The sequence below is a fragment of the Pinus tabuliformis genome, chromosome 4_1, assembly GCF_031772625.1.
Source record: "Pinus tabuliformis cultivar Carrire ecotype Pingquan chromosome 4_1, CPIR1, whole genome shotgun sequence".
NCBI lineage: Eukaryota > Viridiplantae > Streptophyta > Pinopsida > Pinales > Pinaceae > Pinus > Pinus tabuliformis.
In genome coordinates, this window is record NC_142303.1 from 247,432,925 (window position 1) to 247,451,848 (window position 18,924).

At 38.5% G+C, this 18,924-nt stretch overlaps 1 pseudogene; it reads right to left on the minus strand.

Annotated features, from left to right (window-relative positions):
• Positions 1-18,924, minus strand: part of LOC149175199 (uncharacterized) — a 136,279-nt pseudogene that overhangs the window by 85,425 nt on the left and 31,930 nt on the right.

Sequence of the window (18,924 nt, forward strand, 5' to 3'; positions counted from 1 at the left end):
CTCTACCTGGTTTGTCAACAATGGTCAAATCAAACTGCTGCAATAAAAGTAACCATCTAATAATACGAGCATTCACATCTGGTTTATTCATTAAATATCTAATTGCAGCATGGTCTGTATGTACAAAGGTTTGATAAGCAGTAATATAATGTCGGAACTTGTTCAGTGCATGGACCACAGCCAAGAATTCTTTCTCGGTTAGTGTAATTCAGCTCAGCTTTGGACAAGTTTTTGCTAGCAAAGTAAATGGCATATGGAAGTTTTTGCTCAACCTGTCCTAAAGCTGCACCTATGGCTTTGTTCGAGGCATCAATGTGGATGTGGAAAGGTAGGGCCCAGTTTGGACCTCTCAGGATTGGGGCTGACACCAACTTGTCCTTCAATTCATTTAAAGCCCTCTAACAATCGTCAGTCCATTTAAACTCCACATCTTTTGCCAACAGGCCAAACAATGGCGAGGCTAGCTTGCTGAAATCTTTAATGAATCTCCGGTAGTATCCTCCTAATCCTAAGAAACTCCGAACATCCCTTACCTTTTGAGGAGGTGGAACCTTCTTGATGAGAGCAATTTTGTTAGGATCCACCTGCAACCCTTGGCAAGAAATGGTATGGCCTAGCACGGTCCCTTCAGTCATTAGGAATTCACATTTTTCAGGACGAAGGGACAAGTTCATCTCGATGCATTTGGTTAGGACTTTTCCCAGATTGGACAATGCTTCCTGAAAGTTGGCCCCATAAGGAGTGAAGTCATCCATATAGATTTCCACTGCATCATGGACCAGCTCCGAGAAGATGCTCAAAACAGCTCTCTGGAAGGTAGCAGGAGCATTGCATAGCCCAAAGGGAAGGACTCGGTAGGCAAAGGTACCCCAAGGGAAAGTGAAGGTGGTCTTATCTTGGTCTTCCGGGCTGATTTGGATTTGGTTGTACCTGCTAAACCCATCCAGGAAAGAGAAGAACTTCTTTCCTGCCAGTCCATCCAACACTTGATCTATGAAGGGTAGAGGGAAATGGTCTTTCTTGGTAGCTTTGTTCAATTCCCGGTAGTCCACACAGATTCTCCATTTCCCATTTTTCTTGGGAACCAACACCAGAGGGGATACCCATTCACTATCTGAGATGGGGTAGATGAATCCGGCATCCAACAGTTTTTGCAATTCTTCCTTGACAATGTCCTTAAGGGCTAGATTCATTCTCCTCTGGGGTTGCCTAACCGGCTTACAATCCTCTTTGATGTATATGTGATGGGTACAAACCGAAGGATGGACTCCTTTCATCTCCTTATAGCTCCAAGCAAAAGCATCTAGGTGACTGGCCAACAGGCTACACAGCTCCTTTTCTTGGGAAGGAGATAGGGAGGAGCTGATCTTCAACGTTCTCTCAGGGCCGAACTCCACATTCTTGACTCTGGGAGTGACAAGGTTGGTTGTACAAAGATCCACTAAAGTGCTAGCTTGGCATCCTCCACCAATTTCTCTAAGGATAGTGTACTGGAAGGTGGATTCTGGATCAAGGTCTCAATCAAGTCATCCTCGGTTGGGGGGTCTCTTCTAGTGGTCTCTAAGGTGCACAGAGGTGCTGAGTACACCTCGTCTTCCTCTCCTTCTTCTAACCAGAGTGGTAAGTCATGCTCTAAGGAGGGTTGGGCAGGAGGGCATAGGACTAGCTGTTTGGACATAGGACCATTTTTGATGGTCATATTTCCTGCTCGACAACTTATGTAAGCATCTGCAGTGGCTAACCAAGGCCTTCCCAAAATGAGAGGATATCCAGTAAGCTTTGCCTTGGGTTGCAGAACCAAGAAATCTGCAGGATATTCCCAAGAGTCGATAGAGACCAAGACATCCTCCACAATCCCTTCGGGAGTCACAGTGGAGCGATCTGCTAATTGCAGTACTGTCGAGGTCTTCCTCAAGGAACCCTGAAGATTGAGTTTGAGCATGGTGTCCCTGGTCATCACATTAATGGCAGCCCCCAGATCAATCAAGGTGTGAGGTATGATGGTGCCATTGATGTGGACATCTACTACAGGACTTCCAGGATCTAGGTACTTTGGGCAGATGACTTGTCCTAACATAAGGTCAGACAGTTGTCCTATGACATTGATAGTTGAAGCATCTTTCTTCCGCCTACCTGGGTGTTTGAAACACTTTTCCTTAACCAGTTTGTTGTATATTGGCACATCCTTGATGGCTTGGAGAAGTGGTATTTTTACACACAACTGCTTGAGCTCACCCATAAGCTCATCCTCCTCTGGGTTGGGTTGTGTGGTGGCTGTTAGTCTCTCAGGAAAGGGTGGAATAGCCTTTGGTTCACTTTCCTGTTTATCTTCCTCATCCTCTAGGGGAGGAGGTTGGCGATCTGGTAGAGTCTTTCCAGATCGAAGGTTGATCTCCTGGATCTCCACAGCATAGGTAGGGCATGAGGTTTCCCCAGTGTATACCTGCTGGGCCTGTCTATTGTTGGGGTTCGGGTTCGGTTGAGCAGGCATTTGAGGTTGCCTTGGAGGAGCAGGAGGTAATGGCTGAGGTTGAACCAGTGGTGGAGGCAAAATGGCAGGAGGAGTGTTGTACTGGGGCCTCCACCCTGACTGAGGTGCATTCCATTGAGGCTGTGGCTGGGCATGTGAATGATATGAATGAGAAGTAGGTTGAGTAGGGTACTGAGGTGGATAAGACCATGGAGGAGGCATGGACAAGGAAGGATGAGCAGGGGGACCCCAGGAAGGCATAGGGGTCGATTGGTTGGGGCTGTAATAAGCTTGAGGTGCCCCTTGCATCCCCTGCTGATAAGGTCTAGATCCTTGTGGCCTCCTTTGGTTGAGGTAATAGAGAGGTTCAGTGGGAGCTTCTGTCCCTTGGTACATGGCTTTAAACCCAGGTAAGGTTAGACACTGATTTGTGGGATGGTCCTCCTCACAAACGAAACATACTTCAACTGAATGCAATGGGCATTCGTTCTTAGGGTGTCTCCTTGTGCACCTAGGGCAGAAGACAGCCAAGGCTCTCTCAGCTTCTTCTTTCTTCTGCTGGATTCTGAATGTGTCCAGCTGCATGGCAATGGTCTGTCTCACCTCACTCTTGAGATCTTCTAATTGATTTGCAAGCTCATGTTTGGAGAAAGGGACACTAGTTGAGAGGAGGTTTCCCCTACCTCATTTCTGAGCTGCCCTAGAGTGGTTTCTAAACACAGTCTTGATGTCCTCATAAGGCAGTTGGTAAATGTCCCCCCAGCTAACATGTGAAGGGTATCTAAGAGGTCTTCAGGGACTCCTTGGAGCAGGACCAACTTGAGGGATTCAGGGTCAAGTGTGAACCTGGCCCGCTTATAGCTTAGTTGGAACCTCTCCTCATAATCCTCTAAGGACTCATCATTTCCCATGGTCATCCGAAAGATTTCTCCCTTGGTTTCCTTAGACCTACAATAATCCCTGTACTTGGTATTGAAAGCTTGTTGCATCTGAGCCCAAGTGGTGATACTATTCCCAGGTAAGCCCATGAACCAGCGTAATGCTGCATCCTTAAGAGTTGAAGGGAAGAGTTTCAGCTTTTGTTCATCTTCAGTATAGTCATAAGTTCTACAAAGGACAACAAACTCAAACAGGAAGGTATTAGGATCTTCAGTAGTCAGTCCATGGAAGTGAGGTAAGGCGGAGGGGCTAATGTTCTTCATTTTCATCTCTCCATTGGTCTCTCGGATGGGGAAGGCACCTTCTATTCTCTCATCTTCTCTTCTATTGTCAGCCATAGCTTCAGATGGAGTGGTCTCTAACTCTTCTTCTACTATAGGATCTTTGTATATCTCTGGACGTTCACCTATAGGTTCTTCTGGGTCATTGTCACCAAAGAAGAGAGAAGGGTGACTCAGTGATGTGGTGGGGGTGTTGGGTAGGAATTTGCCTGATTTATCTCGGTTCCTACGAGGCATGAAATGGAAAAGACTTTCTTCTTTTTTTTTGATTGTTTTTGCTTTTTTTTCTTTTGTACCTGCAAAACTGAAACAGATTGATCTACAGCTAACTATAAAGATGCAGAATTAAACTGAAAGCAGGAAAGAACTAATATACTTTGCTCAAATGAAATTGCAGGAATGGAAATGCTAGTCAACGCTTGAAGAAATGAAATGCTAATCTATGAAAGAAGGAAATGCTAATCTGTGAAAGTAGGAAATGTTAATCTATGAAAGCAGGAAATGCTAATCTATGAAAGCAGGAAATGCTAATCTATGAAAGCAGGAAATGTCTATTCTACTTTTGCAGAATGGAAATGAAATAAACTACTTAGCAGAAGGCAAGAGTAAGAAAATAGAAGAAAAGCAACAATTACTAATACTCTGACGCTTCCCCGGCAACGGCGCCAAAAAGATGGTGGGCTCCAGTATTGTAGCAATAATGCTAGAACTCCTGGGGCTCCCTATCTCTAATTTTATCAACCCAGTAGTTCGTACAAACTTGGAAGCGACGGTGCTGTATGCACAAGTACTAGCTCTTGTCGCAGTTGTCACTTGGTCAGCTGGCACAAGTCCGCTAGGGCTCAAGCCAACTTCTATATGCTCTCAGAAGAAGCTTTCTAAATGATGAATGAAGGCTATCTCAAGGGAAATTGATCTACTTTGCAAAAATGAACTGAAAGCCAACCAAAGCATGGAAACCCTAGTAAACCCTAATCTGACTAGTTTAACCTCTATGGTGCAATAGTGAGAGTGCAAATGTCTACAACTGATGCCATTACTTCTAATGATGTGAAATGCATGAACTCAAACTACTTTTATGAAAAAGGACATTGTTTTTGTATTTTTGCTTAAGTGGATGGAGTGATTATGAATTTGTTCCTTATTAGGGTTTGGTTGTGCAGAGGTGGTGCGAAGGGAGAGAAAGCTTGGGAAAGGTCAGGATGGCTAGGAGAGGTCCCAGAGGGTCCCTAGCATTAGTCCACAGAAGTCTACAACGTTCAAATGCTCGGCAACCAAGTTTGCAGGCTTCTACAGGATGTCTGCAGGGGATCCTACAGGAAACTAAGGAATTCTACAGGAAGTCTGCTAACTTCTACAGGATGTGCTGTAAGTGGAAGTTTTGGGTGATGGTGAAGTGATGGAATGGTTTGGGTGGATAGGTAAGGTGGAGATGGAACTTGTGATGGCTCAGGGGCAAAGGAACAAGATGGAGAGAGAGTGCACGGAGTTGGTTGGTGGATAGAAAGATGGCAGCAACGAAAAGTTAAAAAGATGAAGCTATGTGGAAATGGATGAGTTGGAAGGTAAACGAGATGAACAGAGGTCGAGTAGGTGGCTTGAGGAGAGGTTAAGAAGAAGAAGAAGGGAGTAGAATGATATGGAGCAGTGTAAATAAAACAAATGACTTATGTCTTGCACCAAAAACGAGAATTCATTAACCAGTGCTACCTGTGCTATTAAATCAATAATCAGTGATGTAAATCATGAAGAAAAGTCGTGCATGGAATTGCAATGACGAAGTATGGCTCAAGAGAAAAAGTGCATGGAAGGATCCACGATTAAACCGACTATGTTGCAGCTTGCATGAAGGTAGAAAAGACTGCGTTTTTTTGGTGGTTGGTATAGACTGCACCCCAATCCCTAAACAGAGATGGCAGTGATCTCTAACAACCTTTTCTTGGAGCTCCAGTGGATTACAAACCCCCTATCCGAATCTAAACAGCTGAAAGTAATTTAATCATAAACCAATCCTACTCAATCCTATTAAAGAAATCAAATCAGCAAACTGTGTTCTTGAAATGCATATCAAAACAAGTAAACAAAGTGCTGGAAAGAAAAGTAAATAACACTACAAGAAGAGGAGATCTATTGCTCTCAGGTTGGGCCCTAACCTGAGAGCTATAGCTAACTTAAAAGCTCAGAATTAGATCCAAATCTGCTTGCCTTTATTCATAATCAAAAGTCTAATATCATGCCAAAACTGGCTTACAAAAACAAACACCAAGCTATGCTCAAAAATTACAATATCAGTCCAAAAGTTCAAAAAGCTCCTAAAAAAGGCTACGGCCTTCATATTTATACAAAATGAAGATCAAGCTGGCTTCCTCCATTCGTGGAGCTTGGTTGTCCAACTGAAAGTCAAACTGCTGTAAAACTGCTGATCCTGTAGAACGTGTTGGCTACCTTTAAGCTCGGTGGGGAGAGCTGTTAGAGCTCGGAGTGAAGGTGAAAATCATGAGGAGGGTCATCAAGACTGTGGACAACCTCCCTATGAACCCGCAATGTCACCTTTGCTGTCTCCTTGTCTCCTTTTGCGTGGTCTTTTGCTCTCTTTAATGCCAAGAACCTGAAATCATCATGTATTAGTCACATAGATATAATGCCTGCCCTTCTTCCTACAAACAACATGAATATACTAAGAAATGAATGCATAAGTGGTAAAATATGAATGGTTGAGCAAGGTAAGTAGGCCAATATGAGCCCAAATTGTACCAAAAATTGGGGCTCATCACTATCCTTTTTTATTGTTTCAATGATGGGTGCACAAATACCACTAACATTCTTGATGAAATTCCAATAGAAGCTAGATAACCCATGAAAAATCCTAACTTTAAAAATTCTCTTGGGTGAAGGAAAACTTACAATTGCCTCTATTTTATATGGATCCATTTTAGCCCATCCTTTGAAACGAAAAAGCTTAAGTATACCAACTCAGAACTCATGAAAGTACACTTCTTCAGGTTAATCAACAATTTCTCTTACTGCAACCTTTCTAGCTACATACCTAAGGTGTTCTTCCTTTGTTCGGCTGAAAATCAAAATATCATCCAAATAAACAACAATAAACTTACCAATGAACTCCTTGAAGACCTCGTTCATCAACCACATGAAGGTACTTGGTGTGTTTTATAATCCAAATGGTATGACCAACCATTCATATAGTTTTTTATTAGCCTTGAAAGTTATCTTCTGCTCATCCCCTTCTCTGATACATATATGATGGTAAGCACTCTTTAAATCAAATTTTGAAAAATAAGTTTCGCCACTCAAATAGTTCATCATGTCATCCATTTTTGGCAATGGAAATCTATATCTGATTATAATCTTGTTGATTACTTTGGAATTTGTGCACATCCTCCATTCTCCATCTTTCTTTTGACTGAGCACTACAGAGACAACACATGGACTCAAGCTCTCTGTTATCAACCCTTTGTCCAATAGTCCTTGAACATATTTCCTTATCTCTTGATTCTCCTGGGTGTCATTCGATAAGCAAATTTATTCGGAAGGATTTCTCCTAGTATCATGTCTATGTGATGGCTAGTACTTCTCTTAGTTGGAAGCTCACTTGGCATATCATCTACCATGATATCACTAAACTCATGCAACCTCTCTTGAACCTCAACAGGTAAATCAACAATTTCAGTGTGTAGAAGTATTACCTTTGGTTTGCAGATCACCACATAGTTGAACTCTTATTTCTCCATTTGTTGTATAAATTCCTTTCCTCCCAACAACAATGCTTTTGAGCTACTTGTCCCAACTATACTTTTTTCCTTTAGTGGCACAAGGACATACTTGTTACCATCCTTTTCAAACTTATAGGTGTTGTTCTCTCCACCATGCACCACTTTCCTATCAAATTACTAAGGTCAACCCAAAATAAGCTGGCAAAAATCCATTGGCATGATGTCACAAACTATCTTATCCTTATGTTGGCTTATCTGGAACTTCACTTCGCTCTGCTCACTCACCAACAATTGGTGACCCTTTTGCAACCATGACACTTTATATGGTGTTGGGTGCTTCAAAATTTTTAATCCAAGGATTTCCACCTTTTATGTGGAAACTAGATTGTCAGTGCTCCCATTGTCAATCACCACCTTGCAACACTTTCCTATGGATTTGCAGAGAGTCCTAAACAAGGTTTTTCCCTATGCTGGTTCAACAGTCTCCTTGGTTGGATTTAGTAATACCTTATTCGTCATTAAAGCTTCTCCTGTCTCTAGTGCATTTTCTACCACAGGGGCATGTTCTTTTGTTGCTTTTGGCTGAGCTACATATGCATCTATTTTTCCTCTTTTTTCATTCTCAAGACACTCAAAATATCTGTGACCCAGATTCCCACACTTATAGCACCAATAGATAGTCTCTACGCCTCTTCCTCTACCTCTACCTCTTCGGTAAGGTCTTCCTCCTTTGGAATCAACTTCTTTCTCTTCTTGTCCTTGTTGTCTTGGTTTAATTGCATCATTCTTTTGAGGTGGAGCCTTCCCTCTTCCAGTTGTCTATCCTTTTCGTCTATCAAAACCACGTCCTTTGATTGAATTTTGCTTCCTCATTATCTTCTCTTCTTCCTTCAAGGAAAATTTCTCTAGTTCTTACATCATCTTGGGAGAAAGAATGTTGATTTCATCTTGAATCTCTAGCTTCAAGCCATTAATGTATCGTGTTGTCTTCTCTGGGGTGTCTTCTACATAACTTTCCCTCAAATTCACCTTATAAAACCCCTCGGTATACTCTCTAATTGTCAACAACCTTTTCTTGAGGAAATGCACATGTCTGTAGAGGGATAACTGATTGTATTTCGACAGAAACTTCCCCTTCATTTTTTCTATCAGCTTGTCCTAACTTTTAATCAATATTTTCCCCTATTTTAACCTTTCAACCTACACATTGTCCCACCACAATGCAGCATGGCCTTTCAACCTAGTTACATCAAAATTTACCCACTTATCTTATTCAATCTTCTCATACTCAAAATACTTATCTGTTTCACTAATCCAATCCATCTTATTCCCGACTACTAGACTACCATCATAGATAGATAACTCATGTTTTGGTCTTGAACTTGAGCTTAACACTGACCTCATCAGTTTAACTTCTAGAGCTTCATCCACAAGTGCTGCTCTTTCTGCTATAGATTCTTCCTCTAATCCATTGTCATCCCCAACCTGTTATGAAACCAGCTCACAAAAAGATATAAAAGATAGATCAATGCCTTACAATTCAGCCTCTTCGAGGGGGCAACCTCCTTTACATTAAAAAAATGAATGATTCTTTGATGATTCAAATGACAAAACCTCCTTTCTATATATAGGAGTCTAAGGAGTCACAATATAACCCAGCCAACCTAACAATAATAATATAAAGGCACAAAATAACAATAGAGGGATTCTATGGGGCACAGTAATAACAATATGGGGACAATAGGGGCACAACAATATTAATAATGGATATAACTACAATAGTAATGGGGTAATCACTAGTATTATAGGGACCTAACATGCCCCTTTCCTTCAAAAAAGTGTTGTCCTCAATGCCTGAGTAGTTCTGGATGCTTCTGTATAAAATTAGCATCCTCCCATGTGGAATCTTCAGCGGATAAGTTCTTCCACTTGATAAGATACTCCAAAATTGATCGATTTCATAGCTGTTGAGTTCTTGTTTCTGTGACTGCTTCCAGTTCCAATATAATTTTTCCTTCCTCATCAAGTTCTGGAAATATTGTTTGAACTGGGAGCTTGTCGCCTATAACCTTCTTTAAACATGAAACATGGAAAACTGGGTGCACTTGAGAAGCTGCAGGAAGCTCCATTTTGTATGCCATAGTACCAATCTTTTGCAACACCTTGTACGAACGGTAATACTTTGGTGATAATTTATTATCCTTCTTAGCTTGCTTGAGGGACATTTGTTTATATGGTTGTAGCTGTAGGAATACCCAATCACCTACATCAAAACTTCTTTCACTGCGATGTTGATCTACCTGTTGTTTCATTCTATTTTGTGCCAACACGAGGTTATCCTTTAAGAGTTGGAGGACTTGTTGTTGATGTTCGATGTGATGTTCCATTGCTTGAACCTTAGAATTTTCTCTTAAATATGATGTGATGGATGGTGGCTGATATCCATAAAGTGCCATAAATGGGGTCATTTTTGTTGTTGTATGGAAGGAAGTGTTATACCACCATTCAGCCAAACGCAACCATTTGACCCATTGTGTCTGTTTATCAGATATAAAGTAATGAAGATATCCTTCCAAACATTTGTTTACTATCTCAATTTTCCCATCAGATTGAGGATGATAATATGAGCTATGAGCTAACTGAGTACCGAGACAAGAAAATAATTCTGTCCAAAAATTTCTAGTGAAAATGGGATCTCTGTCACTTACAATAATCTTTGGGTTTCCATGTAGCTTTTGAATTGTTTCCATAAATGCAATAAAAACTGTACTGGCTTTAAATGGATGTGATAATGCAAAAAAGTGTGCATACTTGGTAAGTCTGTCAACTACCACCATGATGACACTCTTTCCCTCAGACTTGGGTAAACCTGTGATAAAATCCATTGAAGCCTCCTCCCAACGTTGGCTTGGAATGGATAAAGGTTGTAATAGACCCGAGGTCTTAATTGTTTCAACTTTATTTTGTTGGCAAACTAAACATTCTGCCACAAACTTTTGAATATCTGATTTAAGGCCATCCCAAAAAATTTCCTTCTTAACCCTGTGGTAAGATTTTAAAAATCCCGAGTGCCCTCCTAAGGCAGAAGTGTGCAATTCTATAAGAATCTTTTGTTTGAGTTGGGAATTCTTACAGAGGTATAAGCAATCTTTGTACCATAACAAATCATTTTGCTAGCTAAATGCATTAGATGTACTAGAATCTTGTTGTAACTTTTGAATAAGTGCCCACACTTCTTCATCATTCTTCCATTCCTCCCTTGCTTCGTTTATCCAATCTAGTTGGATAATAGAAATGGTTCACAACAATGCTTCCACATCCTCATCCTTTCTTGAGAGTGCATCTGCCACCACATTTTGCTTCCCTTTTTTGTAGATGATGTCAAACTCATAACCCAACATCTTTGTGACCCACTTTTGTTGCTCTTCAGAGGATACTCTTTGTTCTAAAAAATATTTAAGGCTATCATGATAAGTTTTTTCCTTGAAGTGTCTTCCCATTAGGTAGGGTCACCATTTCTTAAGTGCATGTAGTATTGCCAACATTTCATTCTCATAAATGGCTTTGTGTAAAAACTTTCCCTTGATTGGATGAATTTCAAAAGCAATGGGTCTTTCATCTTGCATTAAAATTGCACCAATTCCATTTCCTGAAGCATCACATTCCACAATAAAGGTTTTTGTGAAGTCCGGTGTAGCTAAGACGGTGCTTGGCACATTGCCTCTTTAAGATGTTCAAAAGCCTTTGTTGCTTCTGGAGTCCATGAGAATGCATCTTTCTTCAATAATGTTGTTAGAGATGCTGCTATTCTCCCATAGTTTTTAACAAACTTGCAATAATACCCTGACAACCCAAGAAATCCTCATAGATCAGGGACAATTTTAAGAACCCCCCCTAAATTTATAAATATAATAAATGAGCGAATCTCCATGGTATATAGGAAAAATGGAAGGCGATTTTATCAATAATATAATATGTATATATAATTTTTTGGCGAATCTCTCACTAGGCATGGCGAATATTTTACTCAATTATAAAATCTTGTAAGATGTTGGTGAGTCTTTCACTAAATAATAAAACTTTGTAAAGTCCTAGTGAATCTTAGCATAGGCTACATGCTGGTTTAATTCCCCCATTTAAATAGGCTACATTCCAGGTGAATACCATGGGTCAATACCATGTGCCATTTTGGTGAATATCATGGGTCAATACCATGTGCCATTTTTATTTTTATTAATTCTAATATTAGGGTTAATAATGGTTTTTTGCATGGTATTAATGACAATCTAGTCCATGGTATTTGTCCCATAGTATTTTGGCCATAGGTTTCACCTAAATATAACCCATTTTTTGAGTGTTCTTAAATATAAGGTGACTTATGGAGTAAATATAAAAAAAATGTTTTATTTGTTTACCATACCTCTCGTTTATTTATATTTTTATTAATTTACCATACCTCTTTTACAAATATGGTATTTGGCCCATAGGATTCACTTAAATAAAACCTCTTTCTTGAGCCTTCATAAATAGAATGAGGGTTATGGACTAAATATAAAAAGAGGTTTCATTTATTTACGATACGTCTAGTTTATTTATATTTTTATTTATTTACCATACCTTTTGAGTAAGTATAAAAAGACGTTTTATTTATTTACCATGCCTCCACTTTACTTATATTTTTATTTGTTTACACCCTTACATGTATATAAGGTGACTTATGGAGTAAATATAAAAAATGTTTTATTTATTTACCATACCTCTCATTTATTTATATTTTTATTAATTTACCATACCTCTTTTATAAATATGGTATTTGGCCCATAGGATTCACTTAAATAAAACCTATTCTTGAAAATGGGCGAATGGATTCACTTAAATAAAACCTATTCTTGAAAATGGGAGAATGGAAGGTTGTAAGTCCTAATTTCAAGGGCTAAATTTACCTTTTTTACCCTCTTCCTTAAAATAAGGTGGGCTATTTGAGGTGATTTGTAAAAATGTACTATGATACAAAATATTCGCCCACTAAAAATTTAAAACCCCTTAATTTCACCAAAGGGCGAACATTCGCCCCTAAAATTATCCTTGTCATAGATGCTTTATGGATGCGGGGATTTTCCATTCCTTAATGGCTTTAATTTTGCTAGGGTCTACCTTAACTCCTTCATGAGATACAATATGACCCAGATATTCCACCTCTTGTACTCCAAAGAAACATTTGGATCTTTTTTCATATAATTGTTTCTCCTCCAATAGTTGTAGCACCCTGTCAACATGTTCAACATGATCCTTCCAAGACTTGTTGTAGATTAGTATATCATCAAAAAATACTAACACAAACTTTCTAAGGAAGGGTTTGAAAATGCAATTCATCAAACCTTGAAATGTATAAGGTGCATTGGTAAGGCCAAAAGGCATGACCAAAAATCCATAATGACCCTCATGAGTTCTAAATGCTGTTTTCGGAATGTCTTCAGTCTTCATTATGATTTGATGATATCTTGAATGAAGATCCAACTTGGTGAAGTAAATTGATCCATGCAATTCATCCAGTAATTCATCAATGACAAGAATGGGAAACTTATCTTTAATAGTGAGATTTTTGAGCTCCCTATAATCCAGACACATGCGCCATGATCCATCCTTCTTGTGCACCAATACTACTGGAGCAGAGAAAGAACTTTGACTAGGTTGAATTATACTAGCCTCTAGCATTTCTGCAACCATACGTTCAATTTCACTCTTTTCGGAATAGGGATATCTGTACGGCCTGATGTTTGGAGGAACACTTCCTGGAATCAAATGAATAGCATGATTATGATCACGAATAGGTGGGGGACCTTTGGGAGTCACAAATACCTTGGAATGATTGTCCAAGACTTTTTGGAGATATGGAGAAATAGATGATTTCAATGTGGAAACATCTAGCGAACATAATTGTGCAATTACACCTCTTTGTTCCTTTTTTAGAAGCTTTCTCATACCATTAGAGCTTATTATCATTCCCAGTTTCCCTGCAATACCCCTTAATTCAACTTCCTTTCCTTCCACAGAAAATTTCATGAAAAGTTCTTGAAAATTAAAAGCTATTGTACCCAAGGATTGTAGCCATTGGACTGCTAGTACAACATCAACACCTCCCATTGGAATGGAAAGCATTGGGCTAGTCAATACATATTCTCCCATGGATAGCTTGATATTATGGCACTTTCGAGAGCAATTTATTGTTCCTCCATTTGCAACCATCTCTTGACACTCTGGTGTTGGATATAGGAAGCAATTCAATTCTTTTGCTACCTTACAATGAATAAAATTGTAGGTACTTCCTAAATCAATCAAAACTATTACCTTTATCTTCTTGATTTGTCCTTCTATCTTGAAGGTTTGAGGAGTGATAATTCCCCCCAATGCATTACAAGATATGGTCGGATTCATTTCTTCTTTATCTAGGCTTTGTTCCTCTAGTATATCCTCTTCTTTTTACCTTTCTTGCTCCTTTTCTTCTTCCTCTTCACAATCTATGTAGAATAATTTCTTCTCATCACACTTACGACCTTTAGTGTATTTGCTATCACAACTGTAACAAAGCCCTTTTGCTATTTTTTCTTCCACTTGTTTTGGAGTCAACCTTATAGGTTGTGGAAGACTAGGGGCAACAACACTTCCATGTTTATAGTTGTGAGTGGTATGCTTCCTAGTTTCCATAATTTTTCTTTCCATTTTTCTTGCTAACCTGAATGCATTCTCTAATGAATCAGGTTCCCAAAGGTGAACATCATGTTGGATATTATCCTTCAAATTCCCTATGAACACATCAATCCTATGCACCTTTGGAATATTTTTTACCCTTATGTTCAATTTTTGGAACTCTTCAATGTGCTCCATTATTGAACCCTTTTGTTTGAGACTTATCAATTGGCTAAAAAAGTGTTTCTTTTGTATCCTCATAATGTGTTGTCAATTCTTTCGTAAAAATTGCCCAAGTGATAATTTGTTTATGAGAGAAAATCCATTGATACCATACAAACTGATTTGGTTCCAAATATAAAGTTGCAATACGTACCTTTTGTGTGTTTTGCACATTATTGAGATCGAAAAAATGATCCATCTGTAATATCCATGTTGTGGGATCCTTGCCATCAAACTTCCTCATATCAATTTTTGGAATATGGTGGTTCTTTGATCCAACATCAGAGTCTATGAAATCATGATTAACATTTCTTTTGTTCGCATCATGAGTTTCCTTTACTACCCTTTCACCATTTGTAAGTATTTCTTGTAGAAAATTTGTCGAGTCTATCTTCAAATCTATCTTCAAATTGTCCATCTTAGCTTCCACGCCATTCATTTTAGCTTCCATGCCCTTTATCTTATATTCACGCCATTTATCTTAGCTTTTGTTAACTTTTGTGAGAGTGACATTTGTTGCACTTGGTCTTGTAATTTTGATATATCATGTAGCATTTCTTCCTCTTCTTCATGAGTCATGCTAGAGCTTTCAGGTTGCTTACTAGGTGTTTGGATTTTCTTTCCTCAGGGCATCAGTTACCGATAATAATGCTCTACTTTTCCCTTTGAATTCCTTCAAAATAATTTTTCAAACCAAGCTTAAGCAAAAATTTAAAAAAATCTACACAACTTTTTTCATTTTGTAGGAGCTCAATATTGCCTCTGATGTATCTCTGTAATTTCGGGTCATCCAGTTCTAAAATTGTGGCCAGTTGTAGCCTTCTATGTCCTCTTTCCAATGCCACCAGTCTGATCCAAATTGGATTCTCCAAGGAAGAGTTATGCAAAATCTCCGACAGTGACTTGATTATAGACTAGTTTGGTAGAGCGAACTTGTACGACATGCCACATGTCCCTGTTTTGACCTTTGGCTTTGAAAAATATATACAAGAAACTACAATCCATCCTATTTCTGTACCTTCTTATAAAAATTCAATCCGATGCTTAGAGAGAAAGTTATGACGATTTTCCCCAGGTCACCTGTTTGGAATGTAATTCAGGAGTCTACAAAAAGACCAACTTCCTCAGATCATATCTCCGCAAATATAGTGCGAAAAGCTCTAAAATTTGGACCCACGGTTCAATGTGATTTCATCTCAAATGGATTTTTTTTTTTTTTTTGCTTCTGAAACATTGCAAAAAAAATGTTATAGCAAAAATGCCACGATGACCTATTTGGAGCAGCGAAACCATAGAATCCAAAGCTCCGATCCCAAATGTTATGAAACCAGCTCACAAAAAGATAGAAAAGATAGATCAACGCCTTAGAATTTAGCCTCTTCAAGGGGGCAACTTCCTTTACATTACACAAATGAATGATTCTTTGATGATTCAAATGACAAAACCTCCTTTCTATATATAGGAGTCTAAGGAGTCACAATATAACCCAGCCAACCTAACAATAATAATATAAAGTCACAAAAATAACAATATAGGGATTCTATGGGGCACAGTAATAACAATATGGGGACAATAGGGGCATAAAAATATTAATAAGGGATATAACTACAATAGTAATGGGATAATCACTAGTATTATAGGGACCTAACACAACCTCAAGGTCCCACTGATTTCTTGTCTCCATAGCCTCTAAATGATATTGTAACTTGTGTATTTCTTCTTGGACTTTTGCACAAGGTATAGGTCTCTCTCCTCAACCTGGTGCTCTCCTTTCTTGCATTGTCGTCTCCCTTTGTCGTAGACAACAACACAACGTAGCTCTACCACAAACATGGATCTACATAAAACCTACTATGATACAAAAAAAAGATGACTAAGGGAAAAATGAAACGAGAACCTGGGCTCAAACATAGTGCAGAAATTTGGCTATAGGTGCAACAAAATATATTTGCAACGCACTTTTGAAAAACATGTAGGCACCGTAAAATATTTTTGTAGTGCTTCTAGAAACTTGTTTCTCGGCCTTTTGGAAGATGAAAAGATTTTTTCCTATGCAGGATTGGTTCCTCCATGGTCTAGCTTGATTCTTAACTCAAAAAAATCTCCCCTGACACCTCTCCTTGCCTAGCATTCACCTTTTTCAGTTGGGTGTTATGAATTTTGGGTGAAAGAACAAATTCTGCCTGCATAAAAAAAATAAAGTTGCTGCAAAAAAGGATTAAATGGTCATGATACAAGGAAGCATGCATAAAAATCACTATTATCATAAATTAGATATTTACAAACATAAAACACTATCGAAAGGGTGACAAAAATTCTGAAATGTAGATAAAATGCAAATGCAGTTCGACTAGAGACAGGAGGCAAGAAAACACAGGTGTAAAAATAGATTTATGAACAAATATGTTGCACACAAATTCCATTTTACTTAACTCAGCTGTAAATACTCGGAGGTAGGAGAAGATCTCTCTCCTCCCCATTCAATGCCCTCTTTTATTCACAAGCTCAAATAAATGGTTCATTTCTTATTCCCTCCAAAAGAGGGAAAACGAAAAGACAACTAGTGAGCTGGAAAATAAGTCCCTAACTCAAACTCTTCGACTTATTCTAATTCTATATTTACATTAAGTAATCAAAATTTCAACAAAGGAAAAAAATTAATTTTTCTAGCTCAACATGTGGTCAATCCACCACATTGTCTTGCCCCCCCAACAAACAATACAATAAAAAAAACCAATAAAACTCTTGAGATGTGCTAGGAATGTGAAGAATTTCTAGTTTAGGTCTTAGTGACATCCATAACACTAGAAAATATCGGTTGAAAAGCTTTATGCCGCATGCACAACATTGGAAAATCTTGGTTGAAGGCTTTCAACCGCACACATGACACACTTTCCCAGTGCTTAGCATAGATCATAAGAGAAAACAATAAATATTCAACTTAGAACTTATCCCAGCTGCTTTCACACCTTCTCCAACATCTGTGCACACCTCCAAATATCAATAACATGCTCTGCAACTAGTAACCCAAGCCAAACACCTCTGCAACAAGTTAGGGAAATGAAGACCTAATATTCCAAACTCCTCAATAAGGACCAACATATCTAACACCTATAGCAACATCATCAACCTATCCAACAACCTATAGCACTTGTAGCATCATCATCCACCTGTAGGAGCATCATCAAATTGTCCAACTACCTCTATCACATATCTACTTGACGTTTAGTTCCTACATTAGCTAAGAATATCCTGCAATAGGTCATAACCATGTTAACATCAATGCCAACCAACATGACCAAAAAGAATATAACATCATTGCAAGAAACCAATGAACAAAATAACTCTACATAATGCCAACAACACTCATCACAATCATAAGGAGGACTACTACCATCAGGTTGACACAAAGCATAGGAAAAACAATATCAAGACCCTACTGACATCAATTCCAACACTAGAATTCCAACATCAACATGGTTATTGGGGTGGACAAAAATTCTCTCAAATGTAAATCCCCCACAAAAATTATTTGGTTTCCAAATGGGATCATGGAATAACATAAAATTATGTTGATAAAACTCAAAGAGGAGATTCTTATTCTCATTGGTACATGCATAGTAGGCCTCCAAAAATACGGTTGGGACTGTGATTTCAAATGCCTTTCTAGTCAATATGGATATCCTCTAGAACATTATGGATTTTTCTTGCAAAAATATGTTGTAATGTGGAGAAGGGTCTCTATAACCGAGAGCTGATTGTACTAACAAGCAAAGTTTTATTTTCTCTATTTCCAACATGTTGACGTGTCTCTCCAATTGAAACAACTTCTTCTCTTCTTCTTTTTCTTCCTCCCATATATTTGTGTGGGTTTCAAAGAATTAAACCCACCTTTCTCTCATTCCTTTGACAATTTGATGATTCTCTTTAATGGGCATCACTCCCTCATATGAAGCCAATGATTGATTCCATCTATCTTATTTTTCCTTTACCCACTTATATGGGGTATCCACTTGTATGTCCTTATCCTCCACTATTTTTTTTCTCAGTCTAAGTGGTCATACCAATGAATGTAGGTATGCAGTATGTTGTTTTAACAACTATCTATTTTCTTTCTTTCTTAGGGGTTTGAGATGTCTATTGGCTTTTATTATGAGGTTCTTGTTCAACCATATAACTTTCTACATTAGCAAGGAAGGAAAGCTTCTCAAAGGACCTCATATCCTTAGGATCATCCTTTAATGTTTTAATAGTAACTTGAATCTTCATATTTTCCATATCTAATATCTTTTTACTTCTTAAGAGAGTTTCATACAATGGAAATTAAGAACCCAAGGTACCTACTTTCTTGGGCTTCCTAAGTTTGGATGTTGCAACAATGGTTTCTCTAGGAACAAAAACTACTTTCTATTCTTCCTCCTCTGGATAAACTTAAATGATAACAATAAGGAATTCCCCCAAATATTATCTTTTTGGTTATGTTGTTGCAACATGTTTTTTGGTTCTTATCTCTTTATCAGTTGTACGGTCATCAACATTTTGGTCATCCCAGATCTCACTTGCTAGAAATGGTGTCCCAATAAGGGGTTTCTCT